The sequence below is a fragment of the Excalfactoria chinensis genome, chromosome 5 (genome assembly GCF_039878825.1).
Source record: "Excalfactoria chinensis isolate bCotChi1 chromosome 5, bCotChi1.hap2, whole genome shotgun sequence".
NCBI lineage: Eukaryota > Metazoa > Chordata > Aves > Galliformes > Phasianidae > Excalfactoria > Excalfactoria chinensis.
Window position 1 is genome coordinate 34,543,067 of NC_092829.1, and position 7,578 is coordinate 34,550,644.

At 48.0% G+C, this 7,578-nt stretch overlaps 1 protein-coding gene across 2 annotated transcripts in view; it reads right to left on the bottom strand.

Annotated features, from left to right (window-relative positions):
* AMBRA1 (autophagy and beclin 1 regulator 1) overlaps positions 1 to 7,381 on the bottom strand; it is a 123,592-nt gene extending 116,211 nt beyond the window's left edge. For both annotated transcript variants that reach the window (XM_072338664.1, XM_072338663.1), the window contains exon 1: positions 7,250 to 7,381. The gene's annotated coding sequence lies outside the window, so the exon portion shown is untranslated. The remainder of the gene's footprint in view (positions 1 to 7,249) is intronic.
* Between the last annotated feature and the right edge of the window lie 197 nt (positions 7,382 to 7,578).

Below are 7,578 nucleotides of genomic sequence, written 5' to 3' on the forward strand. Positions count from 1 at the left end.
GTTATCTACAAAATAAAAGCCTTACTGAAAAGCAACAGAAAGACCAAAGCCGTCACGCTACAAGAGTTGACAAAAACCACTGCACAGATGAAAAAAGGACAGATCCAGAACAAGGCTAATTAGAGTACATGCAGCCAAAAGTGCCATGTAAGTCTTTTATTTCCCCCTGTACTACTAAATCCACACCTGTATTCTGCAAACACCAGTCAAAAGAGACCAGGATCAGAGTGGAAAAAGCATGGCAGAGAAGGACAGCTTAAGAACAACGCAGGCAAAAACCAAACCCATTTTACAGGAGCAAACTATAAGCATAGTTCCATCTAGTGAATCTGAGAAGACAGCAGCCAAATTGTCTTTATGGGTTCTTTCAAGGTGTAAATGCTACATCAATCCAAGAAGAAACGTATAAGCCAAACACAAATGGAAGACCAGACTTGCAGCTGGAACAAGCTGTAGTCTGAAGAGACTCAAACCTCAAGGTTCAGAGCAGCCTTCCGACAGGTGTGAAGAACAAACAACCTCAACAACTGAAGAGATCCAATAATTTACAAGCAGGAGAGCCCAATTACTCATGAAAAAGAACAAGCTCTGACAACTTCAGAACGTTTCAGTTCTAGTAGAAAGTGTAATATTACATGAAGTACAATAGCAACAAGGAAATCAAGATGTTTATCAAACACCTTGATGTTTATTTATGCCGTGAGCAAGTTTACATATTGTAAAATAAACAGATAACACCTCCAACTGCATTTTGTGAACACCTTGTACTAACCTTACTTAAAGGCTAAGTCACCTTCACAGCATAACAGCAAGCACCTACCTTAAAACAGCTTATCTACATCTCTGCAGACGCGTACTAATTTCTTGAACTAATTTGGATACCACAAACGCTTCATACGTGAGCGTGTTCACACTCGATGTTTTTCCTGCAGGGACTGTCCCTCATTTTTCAGCCACTGTGAACTGACTCAACCTCTCAAAGTCATTTGAAAAGAAAACAAAATAAACCCAGAGACTTAAAGCCTAAGGACTACCCTGTTAGTCTGCTCAACACACGGAGAAGTTGGGATCTCTTCAAAAAGGGCTGAGCACAGCTCCTGGAGCAGAGCTGCCACATCAGAGTCACCAAGCCCTTTGTGGCCAAGCTTTACTCATGCTTCAGAAGTTTAATCCTTTACCTGAACCAGTCTGAATGCAGGAACTGCTCTCCGCTACCCGGCTCAGGAGATGGGCATGGAAAAAGAGTCAGAGCCTTTAAGTAGAGTACAAGATGCAGCGCAGATGGAGGCATTACTTCTGCTACCTTTTGTAGGAAGACTTAGTAATTACTGGATTATCTTATGGTGGTTTTGACTAACAGTGGAGCTCAGCGAGCTTAAAAATACTGCTCATGTCTCAGCGCAAAGGAAATTTGCAGTGCATTGCACCAAAGCTGCCCAGGCCAGAGGTGGAGCAAAGCAGTACCAGCTGCTGCTATTACAGACACCTGAGCTACCGCAGCTGATGAACGGCTGACCACCAGGACAAGGAACCGCTTTGCAACCAGTACTTTTCTGTTTTCTTGTTTTGGTTTTAAATCAGGATGACCCAACATGGTGCGCATCATCTAGAAGATGAGGTGATGGCCTGGATGTGGTCCAGGGCACCAGACAAATTCTGAAAATGGAAACTCAAATTTTTCTACAATTGGCAGCTTTGTTTCCTTAACAGTTTTCTCCCTCCAGGGCATTTCAGGACAGCATGCTGGGCTGTTTACAGTTTTGGAAAGAGCAATACACAGCCCAGCCCCAAGCCTTCTGACTTGCTCTGCGCCAGCTGTCCTTGAAGAAGCCTCAAGAACTCCCAGACTTGGATCAATATAAGCCCCACCGTGACTTTACAGATGCTGAACTGCTAGAAAACCACGGCAAAGCAGCAAACCGTAACACTCTGGAGTGGCACAGGACCCCACGAAGCTGCCAACAAATAGGTGAGGACAGAAATAGAATATAAAAAAAGCACATGCAAATAGCCTTACAGAAAGGACGTCAGGATATTTTACGCATTGTGCAGCAGTACAGTGCTCCAATTAGATGCCTCAGCACTTTATAGAGATCTTGGTCCTATTTCCAACATACACACCACTTCAGCATTAACAGCTTTGTGGAGAATCTGGGAACACGGTTGGCAATCAGAAAATGCTGTTTATAATGGGAGTTCTATCCAAAAGATGCCTCAGAGTCCTTTCATCAGGTGTAAAGACTATCAGAATGCACTGGCTATCAAGGCAATGTGATCCCCATAAGTTATGGGCCAGCGCCAGCATCATATATTGCAGTAAGAGAAAAAGCAAACAAAACTAAGCTGCAAAAGCACAAGCAGACTCAGACCATTTGTACTGTGAACAGCCCCACGCTCCAGCCATGCTCCTATCTACCTTGTAAGCCCAGAGCTTCTATTTTCAAAATGTCTCTTCTCAAGTGAAGCATCCAGTCACTATCAATAAAGCGTGCCATTTCATTTACTCTAAATTAAGCTTCAGGCTGCAGGCTTTGAATATCAGCACATCATTTCTTAAGCAGTTCTCATGCAGCACTGGCAGTCATTAGTATAAGATCCACGCAAATGTGCAAATATAGGCAGGAATAAGAGAAAAGGATTTAGAAAAAAGCTCAGCTTCCATTGGGCTGTATGGAACAGCACAATGCTCTCAGAAGTATGTTGATTGTATTTAATAAATCTCAGTGATAACTCAGCAATCCCTCCCTTGTACATGATAATAACATCAGGCACGAAAACAAGTTGATGAAGTGGTACAAACTACAGCCTTGTTTATACTTCAGACTTTCCCCCTCTGCAATATGGGGACAATGACGCCAGCATCTTCCTAAGTCACACAAAACAACACACGTGAGAAACCCCAGAGAATACACCCTGGTTAGAAGAACACCTCAGTTCCACCAGCTGTTCTATTAAAACAACGATTCGATTCATACCAAGCACAGTGCCATTCCTGCTAGCCCTCCTCGTGTCTCCACTTGGAAGACTGAGCAAAATAGATAAATAAATAAATAAGCTTGTGTAAAACCAAAACAAAAATAAAAGCTGATTTGCCCTCTCCGTGCTGCATCAGTCCAGCTAAACAAACAAGAGAAGCCAAAGAGTCCTAGTTTGGTAAGTAATCGAACTACACAGCAATGGAATTCAAACAATGCAATAACAAGAAAATCAGTAAAAATGGGTGACATGACTCATACCCAGAATAGCTCTGCTGATCTAAACTTAGAGCCTCCTGCTCCTCCAAAGCTTGTCCCATGCACAGTACTGAGCAGCCAGAACACATGGATTTCTGAAAGCATACCTGATCAGCTGCATAGTTAAGTTTCCTCTCCATACCATTATTTGTTTCCCTTAACTCCACCGGTACCACCTCTACTTATGCCTTAAGAGTATTCTCAGAGTTTCTGCCTCTTCGTGGGCTTCAAAAGAAAACAAAACAGAAAAGGTTTTTCACAGAGACAACTTCAGTAGTCCACAGAGGTACAAACAACTTCCTCAAGCATGGTTAATCAAAACAGCGAAGGAAGAAGAACTAGAGTGCGTTCTGCTTCTACCCTTTGTGCCAGTGATTATCCTTAAAAAACAAACCAATAAAATACAACACACCAACTGAAATGAAGACACTGGAAATACACAAGTTCCTGACCTCAGGCTACTCAAGAGCATAAAGCCAGCCCCACAACCTATCTGCCCTACACTGTTGGAAGAAAGGAAAATAAGGAGAAAGATAGAGAGCAAGTTCATGATCTGAAGCCTTCCTTTGACCAAGGCTGGAGAGATTTGGAAAGCAACTCCAAAGCACCTCTTCTGCAAATGCATGAGATACACTGTTCTAAGCCACATCTGCAACACTGAGCACTTCCACATAAATCACAACAGGATCGTGAAAGAAAAAAAGTCATAATTGTGCTTTAAATTGGAATTACAAGGAGCTCAGGAAATTTAATTACATCACAAAGACACCAGGAGTACATTGTCAGTATGAGATACCGTACGACACCAACAGAGAGCTGACTGCCAGCAGAATGTTAATTTGTCTTCCCAGTCTGGATTAAATGAGCATGATACTCTCTTAAGAGAACTTTTCAGTCAAGAGAAGTACGCTTAATTGCCAGCTATTTACGGCAAAGCTATCAGGAAGCGGAAGAGAAAGTTGCAGATATCAACTTGTGAAGGTCAGCAAACTGATGGTAAAGATGAGAAGGGGAAGTAGCAAAAACAAGAAAAAAGGTAAGTGATAATCTGTGTCTGGTGCTTGATGGCTCCACTGCCCTGTGGTATTTATTATGGAGCACTTTCACTTCTACTATTACTATTTCCACACCAGCTTCATGAATTCTTCAGAAGATACTAGCTTCAATCCACAAGCTAGGAGAAGGATATGTAATTTTACAAAGCTATAAGAGATGTCAAACAGGAGACGTGAGATCCAGCAGACTGCTTATTTCCTAACTCCATGCTCAGCCCATGGTACCTTTGGCTTATTATTGGACACTGTAGGAAACGAAGGACAGAGAGAAACACAGCAGAAAAGAATGCAGATTAACCCCTTTCCCAGAAGCACTCTCAAGCAGATAACAGAGTAAAGAAATGTGCAGTTCAAGGGGAAGTACTTCATTCATTCAAGGCTGAGCTCAAGGTACACCCACCTTAACAAAGCAAGGAAGAAAAAACTACTGGAAGTGAGACCATTTGTTGAAAAAACACAGCTCCGTGTTATTCTCCTGTGCACGTGGAAATAATCAAACACGGGAACGAGGCAAAAAGCAAAGATTAGCTACATAGGAGCTGAACTCTTTATGCACACCTTTCCCCTTCTCTGTCTCTGAAGGTGCGATTAGCACAAGGTGGGGATAAAAAAAGGCAGTGTCAGGAGCAGGGGTCAGACACTGCTCTCAGCAATTCCGTGCTGCACAAGGTGGTGAATTAGCACTGTGTGCCAGCAATGGGCAGCAGGCAGGGGTTGCTCCAGGGACAGCCCAAGAGCCCACCCCGACAGTGCCAGAAGCAGAGGGTATGAGGACTCTCCACATTCAACCTTAGCATCTCATCACCCCTTGTGTCCTCACACAGCCCTTGGGAACTGGAGAAAGCAAGGTTCCTGGACAACAGGTACAATCAAACATCCTAGCAGCCAGTGTTAAACCCACTGGGCACACAGGTCTCATCTGTTTTAAGCAACCCAACCAATGGGTCTTTCACTAAGCAACTGCTATAGAACTGAACAACCTTCAATTCAAAAAGCTCTAGTACTAATCCCCTTTCACTGCCCTGCCACTTCTGAAAACCATAGCTCTTCTGCCCTCTGTTCATTCATATTTTGGATCTGTCACTTCCCTTACTAGGCAAGTGCAGGATACTAACACAAGAGCACACAAGGTAACTATTAACATGCACTATGCCCCTTATCAGCTCTCCATACCAGCACAACATGGAGGAGAAGAAAAAGAAAAAAACCAAACCCAAACCGTAATGCTATTTGTCTCAAGAGTATTAATGAATTTTAACATCAGTGACTTTGCAAATGTTCCAAATTCAGTTTGTTTGCCAACCAGTGCATAGAAAATACTGAAGTCACTTTCCAACAGTTTCACAAAACAATATGTTGCAAGAAAGGCGCAAGTACTCCAAACCCTACCCTGTGGCAGGGGGGTAGTAGTGGACTGCGTTACTGTTCCTCTTCTTTACAAATGGTCATTGCAGTTGCACAAAAGTTAAAACTGCTGCATGCAAAAGCAGAAAACAAGTGACCAAGAATCCAGAGGGTCAGCTATGACTCACAAAAGGGCAAAAGAAAGAAAATGAAGGAGAAGCTGTCAGCAAATGAAACAATCTGTGTAACTCCCCAGCAGCGAAGCCTGAAAAGGCAAGTCCACATATCTGGATCCAGGCACATTCTGTGCTCCAAGTACCAGAAGGATAAATACCAAAACGCTAACAGAGTTCCACACTCATTAATAACCACACTGCCACAAACCAACTGGTGAGCACAAGGTACCCAGACATCACCTCACCCCACTTCCAGAAAACTAACCCAAACCAAAGCTGAGCAGCACTGTCATGGGCTGCCAGGGAACGTGCATCAGAAACAGGTCATGGCCAGGTCCCACTTCAGCATTCCCATCAGCGATCTGAAAGAGGATGGGAGTGGCAGTGGCTGAGATGCCAGATGACATTTGCAATGGCCACTGAACTAACCGGGTGGGGCAGTAAACAAGGGCAGCACTGAAAAACACAGTGGGTTCCATACAGAGCACTGCAAATGTTTTGTGTGGAGAAGCGGAGCAGCGTGGAGCTCTCTGCCTGAGCACAGCTGCACGCACCAAGGATTCACTCATACCTTGATAAAAGCCTGTTGTAAATCCATCTCGTACAGCAGGTTAACTTTATTGTATACACTGCAAAAAAAGTTAGCGACCATCCCAAATGACCTCTGAGACTGAAAAGCCTTTTTTAGAGCAGAAATTGTGTTGCACGCTTCCCAGGGGCAGCACAAGGAAAAACACTCTCAGAGAACTTGGAACACGGTAGGTGAAAGCAGAAGCGTTTCGATACCCAGCGAAGGACCGGGCCGTGCTCCCCCACGAGCAGAGCGGCGTCAGGGCCAGCACCGGGCACACGTTGGGGCCTTTCACACCGAGCATTACTTACACGGCAAACGCTCCGCACCACACAGCGAAACGCTGAGGAAACGACCCGAAAACGCAGCCGTCGCCACTCACTCTTTCAACCTGCAGCCGGCCCTGCCGTCCCGCGGGGCTCCCGGCGCGGCCCTCTAGAACGCAGGGCGCGGGAGCAGCGCGAGGGCCGTGCAGGGGCAGCGCGCACCGTGGGCACGGCTCTCCATCCCCGGCCCGGCTGCCCGGGGCCCAGCAGCGCCGCGGCGCTTTCCCCGGGCCGCCCCTCCCGGTCCCGCGCCCCGGAAGCCGAGCGCTTCCTTCGCACGGGCCGCACCCGCCTGCCGCCGGCACGGGGAGCTCGGCCCGGGGAAGGGAACGCCTGCAGGCCGCGGGCCCGGAGCTCCCTCACAAAGGCCGCGGCCCCGCTCCTCGCTCCAGGCCCCCCAGCCCCGCGCGGGCCGGTGCCGCAGCCTTCCGGGGCCCTGCTGCGGGGTCGGCCGCGCGGGCGCGCCCCCGCGCCCGGCCGGGGAGCGACGGCGCGGCACCGCGCTAAAGCCGAAGCCGGACCGACGCGCGGGCCCGGAGCCTACCTGAGGCGGGGGGCCGGGCCGGGCGGGCAGGAGCAGCCCCCAAAGCTCGCTCGCCTCCGCCGCCGCTCCGAGCTCCGGCCAGGCCAGGCAGCCGAGCGCCGAGCCAGGGCCGAGGAGAGGCGCCGAAAGGCGGCCAGGCCCGAGCAGCCGAAACCAGAGCGACGACAGGCAGCGCCAACCGAGCGCCGAGCTCCTCCAACGGGGCCCTCCCCGCGGCCGCCAGGGGGCGGCAGAGAGGAGGGACGGTACGGGACGAGAGGGGCTGCCCTTGACGGGGCCCCGCGGCCGTGGCTGCGCGTCCCTCTCGGGGCGGGATGCCGGGGCTGCGG